The 21,098-nt window shown below is 37.0% G+C and overlaps 1 protein-coding gene across 1 annotated transcript in view; it reads left to right on the top strand.

Moving 5' to 3' along the window:
• Positions 1-1,076: 1,076 nt before the first annotated feature.
• The window catches only part of XIRP2 (xin actin binding repeat containing 2), an 84,578-nt gene continuing 64,556 nt past the window's right edge, over positions 1,077-21,098 (top strand). The window contains exon 1 of the mRNA XM_066233528.1: positions 1,077-1,222. The gene's annotated coding sequence lies outside the window, so the exon portion shown is untranslated. The remainder of the gene's footprint in view (positions 1,223-21,098) is intronic.

The raw sequence follows: 21,098 nt of genomic DNA, 5'->3' as shown, positions 1-21,098 counted from the left end.
TTTTATATGAAAAATAAAATATTAGTGGTCTTTATTAGTAAGTAATGTGGTAACTAGCTCATTTGTAAGCATTTGTATGAATTAAACAGTATATAAGTCAGGTACTTTCTTTAAGTCAGAGGGCAATTTCCTCTTTACATGGATTTGCTGGGAGACCATTTGGATACACGCTTAGCACCAAACTAGGAAAATAGTAGAATAGAGGAAAGATAGGGGAAGCTGGTTGTTCTATGTTTCGTTAGAAAGTATTAGAGGTTGGTATGATGGAGCTGAATGGAACTTGCAGGTGAATTCCTTTCCTTCCTTCCACGTCAGGGAGGCAGAGTGTGCTGAGTAAGTAGCGTGACAGCAAAGGACATTTAATACAATTCTCTCCGGAGCATGTGAGGTGACTCCTTCCCCTGCCTGCTCTTCCTTGTGCCAAGTGACTGAAACAATATTAATTAAATCACAGGCTAAGCGTGCCCTTAATTCTCTCTACAGTGCCTTCTCACCCTTTCTGACCTCGCTTTTTAAATCTAAAGAACAAATATCTACTCTGTAAACACCACAGTAGTGTTTTGCTCTATATGTGAAACCTCAAATAGCAAACTGATCTTGTCCATTCTGAAGAACATTTTTGTAAATAAAAACTGTCTCCTCTTTCTGAGAACCCAAATTCCACCAAAATAAATTGGAACTTTTCCTACATGCTTTATTTTCATATTTTAACTCTTCAAAGATTGGAATTACTAAAAACAAATGCAAGTAATCCCAGTGCTTTTTAACCCTTCCTTCCCTCATCAGTGCTAGCTCTTCTGGGGCATTGTTCAGACTTTGAAAGTTGGCTTGATGGCGGTGGATGCAGAAGAGAGTTTGATTGACTGCACATGTGTTAGAACCCTGCATACATACATACATACCAAGGACAGTACGAGGCAGAGTGCCCTCAGAGACACACTTCTGAAAAGAGTGGTTGACTCAGGCCCCACCTATACCCAGCTCAGTTCCTAAAAATAGGCACCAACTTGCATCCTTTAGACACAGGGCTAAAATAAATTCAGCCGTTCCATCCACTTGCTTGCTAGACCGTTCAGTGGAGCTGGCCTCCACTCCACCGATTGTTTTCGGGGGACTGGGAAATTTGCTGTACACGAAACAAGGGAGGAAACTAGTCTGTGAAGAGCTGTAAAGATATATGTAATCTCCACGAGCTTGGGGTTAAGTCTAAATATTGCGAAAGGTATGTGTAATATAGTCATTGTCTGCTTCCAGAGTTGTAAAATGTTCTTGTGGACTGCTTAAAATCAATGGAGACCATAGGTCAAACTGAACCTGTTACAAAAGGCAGCGTTCAGTCAGATTTTGTTTTTATGGCAATATTTGGCATTACTTTATATTATTAAATGTAGGGCTTCATATATTATCTCTTTACAAAATTAGCATTTTTCATATTTAGTATTGGAGAATGAGGCAAACGCGATAAACAGTCGTGAGTGAAAATTATACTTCAACTTACTGCTCAAGGGAAAAACTAAGAGCTTATCTTTTATAAGCATAAATTGATAATGTATGCAATGAATATTTTAAAATATAAACTGTATTTCTTAGAATTTGGTGAGGGGAAGGAAGAGTTTTAAATATTTTCAACTGTTGCAGCTTGCTCAGGGAAATGTAGGAAAATGATTCATTCACCAGCCTTCGTTTGAGTTTGTACTTCTGGCTCCAGCCACTGTTTCCTGTCCTCTGGGAGCGTTACTGGAGTAAGGATTAAAGAATCAGGTTCTTACATGTTTTGCAGAATTAAGAAAAGCACTGCCAGTTGGATCTGCCAGCCCTAATTATAGGAACTACAAACTTAGAGAGAGGAGTGAGATGTTACTTTAAAGGTATCATGACCTACATACGATTTCAAATGGATTTTTTTCCGTCCTCAATCACCTGTGAACACCTTAATTTTGTCTTGTGCTGCCAGTGTTTAGATGTTAGAGACCAGAGAGATTTGGGAGAGACATTATAACAGAATCTCTTAACACACCAACTAAAAGCAAGGACACTTTAAGATTATGTAATCAGGGTTTAAATTTAGCCAGCTGGTGCTGAACAGGAAGATATTTTATTTTTACCAGAGTTCTATTTGGTCACTGATGAGCTGCAGGTTGTTTGAATTATTTTAAAATGTTATGTGCAGGGTGCCAAAGGATGAGTAAAATATTTATCCCAGCTACACTCAGAGCCATGCATTTTAACGTGAAAGAGGACCTGTTTCGAGTTTTAAAGATATGACCATTGAGTGGCAAAAATATTGAGTGAGAGATGAGGAAGCCTTGAATTATATCTTTAAGTATTTCTCTGTACGTCTGCAAATGTTTACTAATATACAAATGTTTTACTTTCTTGTTGCCAACATGTAAACAAACATTGGGATTTATTTTTTTAAATCAGTCAGCATTTCAGATGTCTGCAATATGGCCAAGTGCCAGCTGTTTGCAAAAAGCATAGTCTGGAGTTTTAAGGAAATGTTTCTGCTTTCATCCAGTGTTGAGTGTCTTTAAGAAACAGCTTCCCTCAACCACCTGAAAAATAAAAGTAGACATTTTCTTTAATGATCACAGGGAGTTTTACTTCAGAAAATGGTTGTGTAAAAACGTCACCTGGGCCTCAAGTCTTCTGTGATTACAGAGGAAGAGAAGGTCGGTTGGCTTTTCTCAGATTTACTTTTGGGTAAGAGACCCACAAAATCCATGGATAATTTACTGTTGTTTACCATTGACAGCTGTCTGCTGTGCAATAGTTGCAGCGTTCTTCCTCTCACTTACATTTGCCACAATTGAAAAACTTCTGCACATCAATATTCTTTTCACTTGTTTGTAAAATACTGCTTATGATGAGACAATTTGGGTTGAACTCCCCTGGTAACCTTGGTACTGATAGCTAATGTTTCCTCTCTTCTCTCTCAATCTCTCTCTCTCTCTCTCTCTCTCTTTCTCTCTCTCTCTCTCTCTCTCTCACACACACACACACACACACACACACACACACACGGGCCTGAGTATTTAGAGACTTTTTTTGCAAGACTTGTTTGATAGCTAGGGGTCATGTCTAAATTTACTCATTTACAGAGCAGAGCAGACAATTAATAAGTATCTGACAGTGTAATTCCAAGATCTTTGATTGAACAATCTGTGGGGGACAGAATTTAATTGGCATTACATTGTCCATTTTATTTGCTTCCTACCCCCTTGTTGAAAGCACTTAGGTTACATTTTAAATTTTAATTAAATTGTAATTTGTTTTCCCTGCTTCAGCAACAAACACTTGTTCATTCAAATTATAGGCTCATCCCTTGCAGAATGGTGGGTAACGTTAGACTTTTCTGATTCAGAATTGACTCTTTAGAACACTGATTTATTTATTCGATATAGGTTCTTGGTCTTTATGTAACTATATGATATGTCTGTTGTAGTATTTCTTTCCTGACACTATTTCTAATGCCAAAGATTGGTATTTTCTGACACCAACTGGGCGTACAACAATTTAATTCTCACACTAACTCCCATTTTTAAAGCAGACCCCACAGATTGCTTCCACTTCATCTCCAATTCAGAGTACAACTCAGCAGCAGCCAAACCCAGGTGAGCTGGATTAGCTCTGAGCTTCCGTGCCCTTTCTGAGCTCACCACCTATCAGTACAGTCATCATCCTGGAAGGTCACGAAATCCTGTTGCTTATGGTTTTTATCAAGGTTTTATTATGTAGGGTGATTGACTAAAGCATTGGCCATAGGTGACTGGATTCAATCTCTGGCCCTCTCCACTTCTCAGAGGTAGGAAATAGGGTAGAATGTTTTAACCATCTAATCATTTGATTGGTTTTTCTGGCTACAGGTGCCTGAATTGAAGTTATCTCTATCCCCATCCCCTGCTCCCACAGAGACCAGTAGTCATTCATTAGCATACCAAAGACACCACCACTCAGGAGATTCCAAGGGTTTTAAGAGCTTTGTTCCAGGAACAGGGGCAAATACCAAATATTTTATACTTTTATGACAGGGGTCGGGAACCTACGGCTCGTGAGCCAGATGCAGCTATTTTGATGGCTGCATCTGGCTCGAAGACAAATCTTTAATTAAAAAAATAATAACATTAAAAATATAAAACATTCTCATGTATTACAATCTATTCATTTTCTACCGCTCATGTTCATGGTTGCGGGTGGCTGAGGCCAATCACAGCTGTCCTCCAGGACAACACCAAATTTTTATTGGATAATGCTTAACATACACGGGTCGTTGTATGGCTCTCATGGAATTACATTTTAAAATATATAGTGTTTATGGCTCTCTCAGCCAAAAAGTTTCCCGACCCCTGTTATATGACATATATCCAATATGTCTCATTTATTTGAAATGCTACATATGAACTCCAAAGAAAAAATTTCATACTTTTCATTTTTCTAATCACTGGAATCTATCTCTTACAAATTTAACTAACCTGAATATTTTTTTATTTGTACAAATAATCAGTAAAAACACAAAGAATAATGACAATTAGATCAGCAATGAAAAGAACAAAGATTTTATTTTCTTTAAAAAGTTGAAAATCAGCAAACTCAAAGAGTCATTTGTATCAATCTTGACACAAGTGACAGTGTAGCTATATTTAATGACTTCTTGGGACTTTATGGGCCTAAATAATGACATTAAAATAATCTTCCAGTAAGCAGCACAATAGGCAATCAAAATTCCTGGTAGAGTAGTTGTACTTCTTAAACTGTCACCAAGAATAAAAGAAATTTACTGCATAGATAACACAAAGAACCTCAGTGACTATTTGGTTCAACAATTTAATTTCTAGATATGAAAACTGAGGCATAAAAACATTAAATAGTAACATAAGGTTTAAACAAAAAGAACTCACTTGACATTTTTCAGTGTTATATGTCATTCTGAAAATCTTTGTACCAGAACATCAACCCAAACCCAGTCCATCCCCATGATGAGATACATTTCAAGGTACACATTGATAAAACCTGGTTTTTTCACTTGTAGCTTTTGTTGCTTTTTATTTTGCATTTCATATTTCTTTTAAAATCAGGATAAGTTGTGGAAAAGGAGACCTGATCCACATGTTCAGTTAAAAGTTTTTAAAAATGTTGGTTGGTTTATATTTTAATTTTACTAAGCATTTAAGTTGGCTCATCTTCTGTGTTAAATGAGCTCTTCCCCCACCCCACTATCTTGTCATTGGACACATCATTTTTCACTTCTCTTTTTGGCAACCTTTCAAGCAGGTTTTTGTCTTACATTTTTTTCTAATTGGATGTAAGATATATCTTCTTGCCTGGTGAACTGAATGCTTTAGATATGCCTGACTGTTCAAAAGTAAATAATTGTCAAATTGCTCCAGGCATACATATGATTTAAAATAAATACAATACTAAAAAAAATTATAATTGGAAGTTTCTCTGTTAGTCAAAGAATTAATAGCATCTTCCCCCAAAATCTGAATATTTCAGCATGTGTATTTCTAAATGCATTAACTTGATATATATTTACCCATACGGAAAGAGTCAAAAAGAAAAAAACACACATCACTATTAATTTTAAAAGCAAAATCCAAGATTTTAAATGGTTTCCAAACATGTTCTCAGTGTTGTTCACTTAAAGTTTAATAAATGCAGACTGAATAAAAAAGTTTTTTGTTAGTTTGTTTTTTGGTTTTGGGTTTTTTTTTTTCATAAGTGAGAAGCCAGGAGGCAAAGAGACAGACTCGGGCATGCGCCCAGCCGGAATCTACCTGGCAAGCCCACCAAGGGGCAATGCTCTGCCCACTTGGGGCCATTGCTCCACTGCAACTAGAGCCATTTTAGAGCCTGAAGCAAGGCCATGGTGCCATCCTCAGCACTTGAGCCAACTTGCTCCAACAGAGCCAAGGCTGTGGGCGGGGGGGGGGGGAGAGAGAAGGAAAAGAGGGAAGAGTGGAGAAGCAGATGATCACTTTTTCTGTGTGCCATAACCAGGAATCAAACCTGGGACATCCTCATGCCAGGCCCAAGCTCTACCACCAAACCAACCAGCCAGGGCCAGAAAAATTTAAATAACTATTATATAATTTAATTCTGTTTTGTAATTCATACAAACAATTTCACTGAAATGAAATCAAGATAAACCTCACATAAGAAAATACCTGTGTTTTATAAAAACCGCATATACTGTATTAAATTTTTGTAAATAAAGTCACTTTTCCCACTGAAATGCATTATAACTTACCAGATGCTTTACCAATATCTCTGTTGTTGTTGATTACTTTGTTTTTAGTGATCACTGTCATTAGAAGAATTCAGCTTTATTTTATCTAACCAGTAACTCTTTTTATCAAATAATTTAGAAGTTTTTGAGTAACTGTATTAAGTAAGTGCTCCGTGAAAATCTTTTGCAGAATTAAGGATGTTGGCTCAGTGGTAGAGCGTCGGCCTGGCGTTCAGGAGTCCAGGGTTCGATTCCCAGCCAAGGCACACAGGAGAAGCGCCCATCTGCTTCTCCACCCCTCCCCCTCTCCTTCCTCTCTGTCTCTCTCTTCTCCTCCTGCAGCCAAGGCTCCATTGGAGCAAAAATGGCCTGGGCGCTGAGGATGGCTCTGTGGCCTCTGCCTCAGGTGCTAGGATGGCTCTGGATGCAACAGAGCAACGCCCCAGATGGGCAGAGCATCGCCCCCTGGTGGACATGCCGGGTGGATCGTGGTCGGGCGCATGCGGGAATCTGACTGCCTCCACATTTCCAGCTTCGGGAAAATGCAAAAAAAAAAAAAAAGAAAAGAAAAAAAAAAGGATTATCTTTATAATTTATCTGTTTTGTAAGAGTCTTTGTGGACACAAGGGACATATTGTCAAGCTGGAATATTCTGGGAAAGGAACAAGAATAATGTGCATTCCTTTGATGTTATTAAAGCATTGTCAGTTTCAGCAACAAGCTTTATTTAAAATTCACTGTCTCTGCTTCTGTTGGAGCCTGAGCCATTTTCCCAGTACTGGATAAGGTAGGAGCCGGCTGCTCTGCAGTATAGGAGGGAGAAGCCCTGCAGCAGTTAGAGTTGGAACACAGGGGCTAGAGCTAGGGCTGCCAAAGGCAGCGCAACCAACACAATCAGCAGCTTGATTAGCTCCGTCTGTCCTCTGTGCGATCCCAGGTAATCAGAGTGGGAACAGAAGCTCATTACAACCTGACTTCTTCAGTAGAGACTAAGCTCACCCTCTGAGTCCCAAAAGACTCAAAAACATTTACTTTTGAGGATGAAACTGTATTAGTGCATGTCTGCTTCAGTTACTGACTCATTCTGGAATGGGAATGATTGCAGGATTCATCACCCATCCATCATCTAGAGCTGGACAGCAGCCCCAACTTTTATACTATAAAATATCAGAGAAATGAAATTTGAAAAGAAGGCATGAGTTTGTGTTTCAAGTTACAATCTTTTTTCCTGAAAAGAACTAATCCAGCTACTATAATTGTCAACCCAAAACTACTATTTATAGTTTAAATATTCTACCCTTTGAATAAGAGCAATAAGTTGTCTCAGACTTCATTTTTTACCTTTTTTTTATTTACTTTTCATTTTGAACCAGCTGGCCCCAGCTTCTTGACTATGTCATTATGTTATACAACCATTTCTTTCAATTATGCTCTATTATGCTTTTATATACACACATTATACATATATATGTATATATTATTTTCTATAAATCATGGTTTACCTGCACCTCCATATTATTCTCTATTTTTTCATATTCTCAGCCATTTGAATATTCAAAAAAAGATGAGTAGTCCTCAAACAACAACCAATAATCACAATCTTATCTATAAATACACCTCTTTTACCCTTTGTGTAACACTGTATAGTGAGTCTGACACAGAATTTTGTGAACACTTGTATTGAGAAAGTGTCAAGCTACATCTTTGTAATAATATTAAAAGTAATATAATAATCAACATTTTATACAGAATTATTCTCCCATGGATAGATATATAAAGGAATTCCAGGAGTTGATATATACAATTTCATTATGGATACCATCTTTATATTTTGATTAACCTGAATAGTTCTTTAAATTAGAAAGATTTTACAAATGATGTGCTATATTATTTCTCTCTTTCTCTTTTTTTTTAAATCCCATTTCTATTAGAGACCTTTGGATATATTTCTTATATATCCAATGATAACTATCCTTAAGATGTATGAAGTGGCCTCAGTTTACTAGAATCACAAAACATCACCTCCTAGGACCAGAAACAATTCTAAGTTAACCTCCTCCCCATAATACTTTCTTTGGAAACCAGAAAATGCTGTCAGGTAAACCCTAATTAATTGAGCACAGACTTTGAAACCAGACTCAGTTTGAATTCTGGGTCCTGTACTTATCTACTGTTTGATCTTGGGCAAAATATTTAATATCACTGAGCCTCTTTCCTTATCCAAAAATGAAGATTCTAATATTCTAATAGTATCCATCTCAAAGAGTGGTTTGAGTTTAAATAAATTTGTATTTGTAAAGTCATTAAAACAATATTGCCTGGTACATAGTAAGGGCTTTATAAGCTTTTGTTATTATTGTCATCATCATCATTATCATTTAACATGGGAGGCTAGTATAATATAATAACCATTATCTCTTTTCCAGAAAGCAGGAAAAGAATATAAAGTACAAAGTTATCCTAGATAATATGAAGTTCCATGTTATCCTAGATGCTGAACATTCAGAATAACAGCACAATAAGAAAATTGTTTAAGAGAGAAAATTGTCCACCTGAAGTAATAGGTTGTTCTCTTGTTAAAGGCATTCTTACCTGTTGAGAGTGCACTCTTGAGTTCAAATTAAATATCTGTCCTCTGGAGCTGTAGAAAGCCATTAAGTTCCTCTTTCTATTATAGTCATTCCAACACTTGAAACTAATAATGTTACCGTTACCCTTGGTGATGTCAACATTACATTACTTTAAGAAACTGAATTCTTCAACCATCTCAACTCTAATGACTGTCTCCTTCCTGGTGGAGCTGCTCACAGCCACATATATTAGAACTGTCGTTACTTAGCTCTTGTACTCTCAAAATCTCCTCTCAGAGCATAGTCTTCTTTCTTTTCAATTAAAATTGATCTTTAACCTTAGCATAATTTCCCCAGCCTCAACACATCCTACCCGTTGCCCTCAGCGTTTATTTGCCCCCACTCTCTGTATCGGGTCCATTCCCAATGTCTGAGCATAGACGGAAGGAAAGCTTTCACTGAGGGCAGAGGCACTGAAAGGGGGCTGTGGAGCCAGACTGTTTATCAAGAGAATCTACAGCAGCAAAGGCAAAGAAGAATTCAATAGTTAAAGAGAAAGCAAAAGATCATGAGCCAGTGAAATGGGGCAGTGCATCAGGTTGAGGGATGATGCTCAGGTATAAATACAAAAATAAGACCCTGGCTGGTTGGCTCAGCAGTAGGGCATCAGCCTGACATGTGGAAGTCCTGGGTTCAATTCTGGTCAGGGCACACAGGAGAAGCGCCCATCTGCTTCTCCACCCCTCCTCTTCCCCTTCTATTTCTCTCTCTCTCTTCTTCTCCTGCAGCCAGTGCTGAGGATGGCTCTATGTAGCCTCTGTCTCAGGCACTAAAATGTAGCTCAGTGGCGAGCACAGGCCCAGATAATAAGAGCATCGCCCCAGACAGGGGTTGCCGGGTGGATCCCTGTTGGGTTGCATGCAGGAGTCTGACTCACTTCCTCCTGGCCTCTCACTTAATAAAAAAAATTAAATTAAAAAATAAAAGAGTCAGAACAAAGGAGGACTAGGGACAAGATAGAATGGAGTCTGTGTTGGACTAGGACATGTATTTCAAAATTAAGGCTTAGAACAATTTAGGAGTGTTGGAGACCTGGAATTAAGGGCTCCTGACTCCAGGATTCATGGATGGGTCTAAGAGCTAGAGGAAGCATGCTATACTAATGCCACTCAGCCTGGGTGCCATTGTCAGCTGCAACAACTCCAGTGAACCCCCCCCCCCGCTTCCCTCGTGCCCAAGTGCTTGAACTAAATCCATCTCAGCATAAGCCAGTTCAACATTTTACCACAAACTGCTGTTTCTCCCCCAGCACTCTCTCTCATAGTGATGGTTTTGTACATATGCTAATACTCAACAATCATTTTATCCATTTTTAATTGATTCCTTATCATATTTACCATTACTACTGACAAACTCAGGTGTTTTCTATTCTTTTTTTTAAACATAAAATGTTTTATTTTTTAAAAGATTTTATTTATTTATTTTAGAGAGGAGAGAGAGAACAAGAAAGAGAGAGAGAGAAAGAGAGAGAAGGGGGGAGGAGCAGGAAGCATCAACTCCCATATGTGCCTTGACCAGGCAAACCCAGGAATTTGAACCAGCGACTTCAGTGTTCCAAGCAGATGTTTTCTATTCTAATATACAACTTAAAAAATTGATAATCAGAACAAGTTTGTGGGTGATATTAAAGAAAAAAAAGCCATGTTGAATTTTATAAGGTTTGGCAATATAAAATAAGAGATTATGTATCAATAGTTACTATAAATATATTTTGGGTATAATATGAACAAAACTGAGAGCTGATGGATTGTTTGTGATAGGACCAAAACAGAAAACTAGTGACGGAGCCCTTGATACCACACATGATCAGGTGTTAGGAAGGGTGTGTGTGTGCGCGCGTGCGTGTGCGCTTGTGTGTTTCAGGAGACTAGTCATAATAGATGAGTGATATTTGTGTCTGTTTTAAGCCACATACCAATTTCCAACTCAAGTGTGAGATTTTATAAAGAACAATGCAGGAAGTACTTTAAAGCATCAACATTTTTAATTTCGCCTTTACAGCTATTTTCTGTAGTGGCTAGTGTCAGGCTTGGTGAAGTGTATGACACTGTCCTTGGGCTCGCACTGCTGGGGAACAGGACCTAGGGCTTTTTACTACATCTACTGTTTTTAGTAGCCTTCCCACTCCAGAGTGCACTGGGACACCCTGCAAGCCTACTGAGGTCTTCCTTCTAGATCTTGCAGATCAAGTTAGGATACTACTTGTGACTAAATGATCCTATAAGAAAAGTGCATGTGTATGTGGTGGTGGTGATGATGTTTGAATGGTCTTCCTAGAGTTGGCCCATTGGGAGAAGAGGTTAATTATTTTCTTTTAGACTAAACTGTGATGGAGATATGTGTTTGGATTTTTTTTTTTTTTTTTTTTTTTTTTTTTTTTTTTTAGCTACAGTACTTTTTTAATTGCTTAGTACAGATATGTAAAAACAGGAGAATTTCTGGCAGAAATTAAGGTTGGCAAAAAGCCCAAAGTTAACTGGTTTCACTTTCCAAGCGAACATTCTTGCAGTTCTAATTTTCACATGCTCATGTGGTGCCCTGCTGAGCATTTTGGGTGAGGAGCTGGATTTTGTTGTGGGAGACTCACAGGTTCACAGGAAGAAGTTTATTTTTGCCCCCTCCTAGAAGATCATATCCCATATTTCACATAACTTCTCTGTACTATTTAAATAAGTTCTGTTGCAGAATTTGTACCTTGTTTTCTACTTTTTAAAAATAAGTGAGAGAAAGAAGGTAACAGAATCTGTCAGCAAGAAACATGAAAAGGTGGGTGTTGGGTTTTGCAATTTTGCTTTAAGACAAGTCCATTCCATAAATGCTTAATGAGCATGTATTGTATGTGTATATGTCATGATGTTCAATGTTAAGTTCTCGTGAAGGTGGCCATTTTAATCTCGGCTGTCAGTTAGCTTCTTGGCAGGCAATCTAGGAATTGCAGTTCCAGGTAATAATGAAAATTTAATAGCCAGTTCTGCAAAAAACGTTAGGAAAGGCTCAGCCTGTCATTGTCAGAGAAAGCACAAGTATATCATTCTTAGAAAGTTCCATAGCCTCGCTTCACCTCCCCCACAGCCGGGCCTGGAAGCAGCATTTCTGGACTCTGTGTGATGGCTGTCCTTCCATATTAGCAATCTACGTGTTGCCATTTTTCAAACTGGCATTTTCAAATCCTTAATGATGAAATTAAGGATTCTTTGACCAGAATCATGGTAGATTACAATTATGCAAGCTACTAGAAGACATATGAGATGGAAGCTATCATATGTTGAGTCCTATCTAGTGGTTGATAACTTGTAATTATAGTTAACTGTCCAATATTCTTAAAACAATATTTGAAGATAAACAAGGAGATGCTTACCTTTACAGTCTTAGAGTTCCCTTTTGGGTGAGTTGTCCTAATACAGCGGGAGGTCACACTCAGCTGAAGTGATTTCTCCATCTGCCTAGAGATTTCAGCACCTGAAAGGAATAGTCCAGGCAGGGAAATGATTCTATTTTAAAGCTCTGAAGGCCAGCTTTATATGGAATTTTACAAAGTGTGTGTGTGTGTGTATATATACATATAGATATTATATATATATATTTAATGGCTTTTTACATTTCACTCCCTCCAACTGCCCTCCTCTCACCATCGACTGAAACCAGAAAAACGTGAGTGTCCATGCTGCCCGACACCACTAATTCAAATAAGTAGAGACAAGGCCTGAATTCTTGTGGGTGCTTCATTCAGATGGTAGGCTAACTGAGAAGATGGGGGTCACGTACCAAAAAACCGTCCTAATGCCTACTCTCAGCCAACCATTTTACAAGGAGAAGAAAGTGGGGGGGGGGAGAAGAGGTTTGAAATTTAAGGGAAAGTTAATTAGATAGAAGTTGCCATCCAGGGAGTATTCTAGCGTTTTTTTAATCTGCTGACTAGTAATTCTTCATCTGTGTCGTTGCTGTTGCTTGTTCTGTCCTTGGAGTACTGGGGATTAGCTACCATTTTGTTTGTGGATTTCCTGAGGTAGGGCGCAAAGGAGGGATGCTTGCAGCTTCATTAAGTCACGTACTCCCATTCATGTATCCAGCACCTGGAAGAAAGATTTTTCCTTACATTAATCATTAATCCCATTCATTATAACTAAAAGCCACTATTACTAAAGCTAAATTTCTAACTCTTGAGTTCCCTTGTCACTACTATACTTGAGTTTAAATACCATTGGTCTAGGACAACTTTAGTTTGCAAGTTTTAATTAAATTCTTTGTGTTCACAGATGTTACTGTCCTAATGTACATAGACAAGAGCAAGTTTGAATCTGAATAACATTTCAAGGATGATTTTTACACTTAAAAGCAGCATAGTAAGCAGGAGAAATAAGCAGCATAAACTGCATTCTTCCACTTATGGTGCATTTATAGGATTAGGCTATGAATCTGAAGCAAAAGAAACAAATGCCAATGCCAAATTTTTTAAAGATAAATAACTATAAATAAATTAAGGGATGATGACACTGACTATCTACGTGCTCCATGTGTTTCTTAAGCAGAGGAGACTATTAAATTACTTCCACTTATTGGACTGTTTCTAGTATCATTAGAAATCTGACATCATCTCTTTCTCTTGAAATTACAGGCTGTTTTTGTATGCAAAGGTTATGTGGGGCATGTTAATTGTGACAAGGAGAGTAAAGCAGTACCTGACTGATTCGAAGTGTTGATATATTAAAATTATGATCACTTTAATTTATTAACATTCCTGTTCTAAACTTGAAAGACTTTGAACTGTATACAGCATTATCTAGTGCCCTCTGCAATTATGAGAACAGCAATTAGAAAGCAGTTGTGAGAGTACAAACATTTGAACAGGATGCCAATTACCTTTCAACTGAGAGCATGTTAGAATAACCTATGGCTTTGATAAGAAAAATAGTATATTCCACATGGATTCTTAACATTTTTGCATAACATTAGAAGTTCCATATTTCTACCCAAGACTAAATGATTACAGACCACAAAGTTTTGAAAGCATTCACTTCTTCAGGCAGAATGTTTCTAAGTACATCACTGTTCTGAAAGAGTGAACTTAACTCCCTCAGGAGTCAGTATTCACCAAGCAGTATGTTGCATTATTTAAGTAAGCATTTTCACTTTACTCCTTGATCGCTGGGCTTTTCCAAATAATGTTCAGTAAAGAAAGTATGTGGAATTAATGTAGTTTTTCTTCTTTGATCAAGTTTATCAGCCACTAAGTTCGAAAGAATAACATATCTCAGTATGCTGCTTCTTGTGCATTTAGGCAGAAAAACATTTTAAACTAAGACATACTTAAGGTCATTGAAAACATTCTGTAAATTCAAAGACAACTTCTCTAAGACAAAAGACTGCTTCAACTAAATACGTTTTATTATTCAAAGGAAAAGAATGATTAATAGAAGAAAAGCTGACACAGTAACAATTGTCTAAATCAGTGAAAATCAGAATTTGATGATTTGAGTTTTCTTAATTTAATATCCTTTGTCAGAATAGATTCCCAATGCCAACCTTAGCAGAAAGGTAAAAGTTGGAAAGAGGGGGAAGAATCAGAGGATTTTTAAAAACAGATCCAAAAACCTTTGGCTGTTCCAGAATGCAACTATTATAGTATAGAAATAATTTAAGATAACAATCAGGAAATAATTAGTAGCTTCTTAACCCTGCCTGCACTCAAACACCTTAAATGTGGGCAGGCCAGGAAGATGTTTTTCAAAGCTGCAAATTATGTAAGGTTCATCTCCATTACATTGCTCTTGTTTATATTTGATCTGTTAATTGCCAAGACCATACTTTTAACTAAACAAAACAGATTAGAAAACATGAATTAGCTTCATATGGAGCTTCACAAAGCCTATGAGAGACCATAGTGGTTCATTTTAGGGAAAGACAGATTCTAAGCTAGTACGCATGAGTCATTTCCATCTATCAACGAATTGCTTTGACCTCAAAATGAAAGCACTTTCTGTGTTTCAGAGGCCCCGGTGGTTTTAGGAGTGCTAGTGGACGTTTTCACTAGTATGCTTCTGCAAGGCCTTTCAGAGGCATGACCATTTGCTGCTAATCACAGACTGAGCTTGATGACTTGCTCTGGCAGGAGGAATGAGCACATGTACTTGCCATTTCTCAAGTTCCAGCCTAGAAAAACAGAAAGAAGATGGTATTTTCCTCACAAAGGCACTGCTCACTAGGAACTGAGCCACACATGAAGGAGGATTTGGAGAGGTGGGAATCAATAGGCAAGCTTAGAAAAAAGAAAAGGCAGAAATGAAGCAGTAGGAATAAAAAAGGAATATGGTAGGAAATAATAGGTGAGAAAAAATTACATCAAAGCAGTAGCAACTCTGGGAGAGATGGAATGTTGTAAAATATATGAAATTGGGGGATTTTTATAGAACAGAGCCTTTAGGAAGAAAGGAATGGCAATCAATTTAAGTACAATACTTAAATTAAAAGAATATCTATATTCAAACTAACCGTAATATACTGCTCACAAAAATTAGGGGATATTTTTTCACTTCATATTCATTTTTGAAATATTTCCTAATTTTTATGAGCAGTATATAAAAACACCTCTTAATTCTGGGGTGTTCCTCACAATGTGGGTTTTTTCATTATTAATTAAATTTATTGGAGTGACATTGGTTAATAAGATTATATGAGATTCAAGTGTAGAATGTTATAATACATCTGTATATTGCATTATATGCTTATCACCTCTTTTTGTCATCATATATTTCACTCCCTTCACCCTCTTCTATCTGCCCTCACCACCTTCCCCTGATAACCACCAAACTCTGTGTCAATAAATGTTTGTTTTGTTTGTTGGTTGGTTGTTTTCTCTTTTAGATCCCATATATGAATGAAATCAGATAATATTTGTCCTTTATTTTCTGACTTGTTTCACGCATCATGATGCCCTCAAGAGCATCCATATTGTTGCAAATGGCAATGCTTTATCCTTTCTTATGGCTGAGTAGTAGTCCATTGTATATGTGTTCCACATCCTCACAATGTAGGTTTGTACAACAACAGTGCAATGAGTCAAAAATGGGGAATGCAACCCCCTTCTCTGGCAGTGGTTGGCAGCAAGAAGGGCAGCAGGGACGAGGAGTGGCCTGCCATCCCACCTGGCTGCTTCAGGCCGGGACACACTGTGCCCAGCCCACTGCTCAGGGGCCCCACAGGGAAATGAAAAATGTGAACAACTTTGAGTGGTGGTTTATGATTTTACCTAAAATAAGCAGTGTAATGGAAAACACGGGGAAGGGGTTAAAAAGCAGATCTGCCCCTAATGTATGATATACTTAGGTAATTTGTATGAACTTACATTTCCAAAGAATACCATGTTGCTTCAGAGGATTGCTATGTTGCTGTGACAAAAGCACAGACACACCAATGCTTTGAGTGTCCTATACATTGAATTAGCAATTCCTTCTTTTTATATACTTTCTTCATCTCTGTTGCCATATGAGTAGGACTATGCCATTTTCTTCACTCTAATCTCAGTGTATAATTATCCATTTTTTTCATTTATCTATTGATTTTAGAGAAAGAGAAAGGGAGAGAGAGAAACACTGATTTGCCACGTCACCTATTATGAATTCCTTGGTTGACTCCTGTATGTACCTTGATTGGGGATCAAACCCACAACCTCATTGTATCAGGCTGCCACTCTAACCAACTGAGCTACCTGGTCATAGCCTATCTATTCTTTTGTGATTTACTGTGTTCTCCTTGTTTTAGGGAACATAGTAGTCATAAATACTTGACTTATAAAGAGGAATGGAACATCCTTACAGAAGGCTTTTGATGCAGATAGACCTGAGTCAAGTCCTATCCTTGCTATTTAATAACTTAGAGTTTTGGAAAATTTGATAACTTTTCTGATTCTCAGACTTTTGTCATCTCAGATTATCTGGATGATAATACTTAGAGTATATAATAATACTTTGGTGAGCATTTATTATTTCCTATGTGCAAGATACTATGTAAAACTATTTTTATGAGGTCTCCTTCAGCCCTCCCCACAATTGTAGGTTCTATTATCATTCTCATTATATAGGATAAGAAGAAGGAGGCTTAGAGAAGTTAAACAATTTGTTTACAACCAAAAGTATCAGAAAGAGAAGCTTCTGTGTCAGATGTGTTGGTTAATCTCTCTATGGGTCTGCCTCCTGTAGGATAATGTGCCCAGACAGAACTTAGAGTAGAACAGGTTTACAAAATTTGCTCTGTTCTGTGCTGGAGAAACTAATGTGTTGGTGGAAGTTGAGAGAAGTGGGAAGAACAGAGGAACTCAAAGATACACTAAAAAGTAAGAAGTAATACAAATGGAAATATAATTTTCAAATGTTGGAAGAGCATTACTGAGGGAGCTGACATCTGCCTGGATCAAGTGGGGACAATCTGAAGAGAAATTGAGTCATTATGAAACTATGTGTTAGTGACTTTTCAACCCTATTGAATCTGATTGGGCTTTATCCATTTCAATCTGATTTCACCTGTATGTAAATAAATGTGGTTTCTGGGATATCAATGTGGAACTGTGAGCCACCAAGTTTCTCAAGATTCCCTGCCTCATGAGGGCTCCATTTGGATTTTTCTTCATACAAACCAACTTCCTTAGAAGGGCCAGCCATCTGGGAACTTGTTATTTTCAGAAGTCAGCGCGATGACATGATGCTACCTGTTGTAGTATATTTTTGTTGATAAAGATAAAGCCAGATTAATGCTTTTTAGAATACTATACTTATTGAGAATCTCTCTTGTGTTTTTCTTTACTTTGATTTTCAAGTAGGGCAAGACTGAATATAATAATGATTAATTAATACCCACTTCTGAGCACCATGCTTGGCCAACAGTGGATGGCAGTAGATGTTTATTGAATGTATGACTAATGCCTTTAGAAGAAAGGTTATCAAATAGTCTCATTGTATATCTGGGATAAAGATTTCAATAAGAGGACACTTTGAGGGAAGAATGACAAAACCTGCCATGCCCTGGGGCAGCGTGAATCATAGAAAATGAGAGCCCTGGTCCTTGTTTTGCATTTTCTGTCCTATAGTAAAGTTCATCTCTATTCCTGTCATTTGGATTAATGCCTAACCCTGTTTCAAGTTTGATCATCTTAGTCATCAAAATACTATAACTAAAAAGTGTACTTTTATTTCTAATTCTAAACTCAAGTTACTAAAGACAAAAAAAGGAGCCACTTAGAGTCATAAAAATTCAGCTTATTAGTATCCCTTTGATTTATCCCTAGATAACTGAAATAAACAATATTTAAAAAAGATTTGTAGGTAGATGTTTAGGAAGAAGAAAAAATGGTTTATATCTTTAAAAATTTAATTTGTAATAAAATGTTGTATTTTATTAAAAATATAGTTACATAAGTGACTAGGAAGGGTTAAATAGTCTTGTATTCAAAAATTTCTGAAGTCAATTCCAAGCTTAGCTACTTACTAAATTATGTTTTTATTTAGAATGTTACTTTCCTCTTTAGTAAGATGGAAATAACACCACCTATCAGTCTGTTGTTATAAGAATTAGTGGGATAAGACGTGTAAAATGATTAACACATAATTGACACTCATTAACAGATAGTTACTATCATTGTAATGCACTCTAATTCTGATTGTACAGGGGAAATGTCCAATAAGAGACTTATGCTGTAAAAATATCATCTTCAGGCATGTAATGGCTTTAATTTATTTGAATATTTCAAAGAAATCAGTCATATTTTTTAATTATTGATTTTTTAACTGACCAATTTTTTAGATTGAGCAATTAATTAAAAATACTTAATAGTAATATGATTAAATTTTCAAATGTCCAAACTAGCAATATTAACTTACTAATGATTATCTAATTTCTGACTAAATTCTGTTTATTCATGAATGCTCTGGTACCAGGAGCATTTTTTGTGAAATGACAGGCTCTGCAGAAGACAAAAGACAAGTCTATATAACAAGAAGTTATTATAATTAGAATTGGCAAATCTGTTACTCAGATTAGAACCTAAACAGACATTTAAATGGAATCTTATCTATAAACAGGTGGGCATTTCTTCTTTGGGACATAAAGATAACTTTAAAGATGTTTCCATTACAGAGTAGTTTGTATATATAAATCTGTGAGATTTGAGGGAGCTGGCACTAAAATATGCCTAAAAAGAATTTACTGCATAGTGATTTCTGACTTGGACAGGTGTCGGATGTGTACAGTGGATGCTTGTGCTACTTCCCAATTGCTGCTTAATAAATTACCACAAACAATAGCAGCTACAATAGCCCAAATTTATTATATTATAGTTCTGGAGGTCTAAAGTCCAAAATGAGTTTCATTGGGCCAAAATCAAGGTGTTGTCTGGGATAAGACCCTTCCAGAAGCTTGGGATGAGGGTGGGAGGGTCTGTTTTCTTCTCTTTTTCAGCTTCTAAAAACTGCCTGCGTTCTTTGACTCATGGACCTTTCCTTGACAGTGTAGAATCTACATCTTTCTCTCTCCCTCTTTCTCTCTCTCTTTCTCTAACTCCTGCTTCTGTCATAACCTCTCCTTTCTTACTCTGACTCCCCTGCCTCTCTCAATTGCTCATGAGGACCCTTGGGATTACATTGAACCCAACTGGATAATCCAAGACACCCTCCACATCTCAGTCTCTCTTACTGAATCACTTCTGCCAGGTCCCATTTGCCACGTACACTGACATATTTACAGATTCTGGGGATAAGAATGTGAGCATCTTTGGAGAACCACTGATTTGTCTACTCATGCTCAAACTTGTCTTCCTCCTCTTAAAGACAACTGGATGTACAGAATCATCTCCAGTGTCTGGTTAACTAGGAGAATACTGGTTAGGGAAGAGTCACTAAGGAAACAAGAACTAATCATTTTTATTACCCTCAGATTTCAGTATAAAGTATGGTGATCAGATGAATAAATTGATTTTTGGGACAGTGGCAAGTGTGCACTCAATAACAATGCATTTGGGGAGACTAGAATCATAGGAAAAGTAGTTTAAAAAGTGGACTGTGATCCACTGTGTTCAGGGGCTGGATGCATGCCACAATATAGTTTTTGTGCTGTCATGGCATACACACTTTCATTCATTTTATTCTGCCCTTTTTGTCCACAGGTTTGTTTGTTTTTTATGAACTGTAATTCAAAGCAAGATTGTATTAGGCACTTGCTCTTTCCTTTTATTCTCCGTACATTTCTTGGTTTTATAATATTCAAATGAGGGTAAAATATATATAACTCAAATTGGTTACAAATTTGAATTGGCAGCAGCATTTCTAATATTTAAAGGAGATGAATTTTATTATTAGCTAAGGGATATGCAAATATTAAGAATTATAGATGATTTAGTCATACTTATGGCTCTGAGCCTAAGATACGTCCACTGGAATGACATCCTATACACGAATCCCAGCTGGGTTATAAATCATATATCTAGATTTGATAGAATTTAGTTCATCACCCTCCCAAATTAGTTCTAAATCAATTTTTCAAGTACGAAGTAGTGGACATCTTTATAATGCATCCAGAATATAATAGCGAGGCTATTGATGTGTCCCTGGAAGCTGCTTACTTTCCTGAAGCTGGTGTCTGTGTTGGCGGCAGCTTTGTGGGCTCCTGTTTGACATGCCAGCTCACTCTCTACTCGCTCTCAGTTTCAATTAAATAAAGGCTTCTTAAATTTATTTTTAAAAATTTTAAAGAAAAAAAAATCATCAAATTCTTGTTTTTCTGGTCAAAAGTTCAAATTATTATTAAGTCTTAGAATTTCTTTTGAGTCATGATTATACACTAGATTAGCTATCTGATGTTTATTATTATTATATGTGCAATACAACAGGAGGAGGCATTCCTTTGTAGTTTGAATTTTCCTTAATCTGGTTACTGGGAAAGGTAGTTGTTTGGTTGTGGGTTTGCTTTTATGGACACTTGACAAGTAGCATAGCATAGAATGGTTGTAAAGTCACAGAACCTGAAGCCAGACTGCCTGGCTTACCCTTCCTGCTCTGAGCTCACCAGCCTCCTGATCTTGAGCAAGTTGTATCACCTTTCTGTGTCTCTGTTTCCTTATCTGTAAAATGGAGATAAAAAAATAAAAATTGTCCCTACCTTATAGGGTGGTTGAGTGCATTTAATAGATAGTATCTGACAAACAGAAAGCACTTCATACATATTTGCTGGAGTTTTTTTTTTACTGTGAATCGTTC

This window comes from Saccopteryx bilineata, chromosome 5 (genome assembly GCF_036850765.1).
Source record: "Saccopteryx bilineata isolate mSacBil1 chromosome 5, mSacBil1_pri_phased_curated, whole genome shotgun sequence".
NCBI classification, from domain to species: domain Eukaryota; kingdom Metazoa; phylum Chordata; class Mammalia; order Chiroptera; family Emballonuridae; genus Saccopteryx; species Saccopteryx bilineata.
The sequence above is the reverse complement of the archived record's forward strand: the minus strand, read 5'-3'. Positions and strand labels throughout refer to the sequence as shown.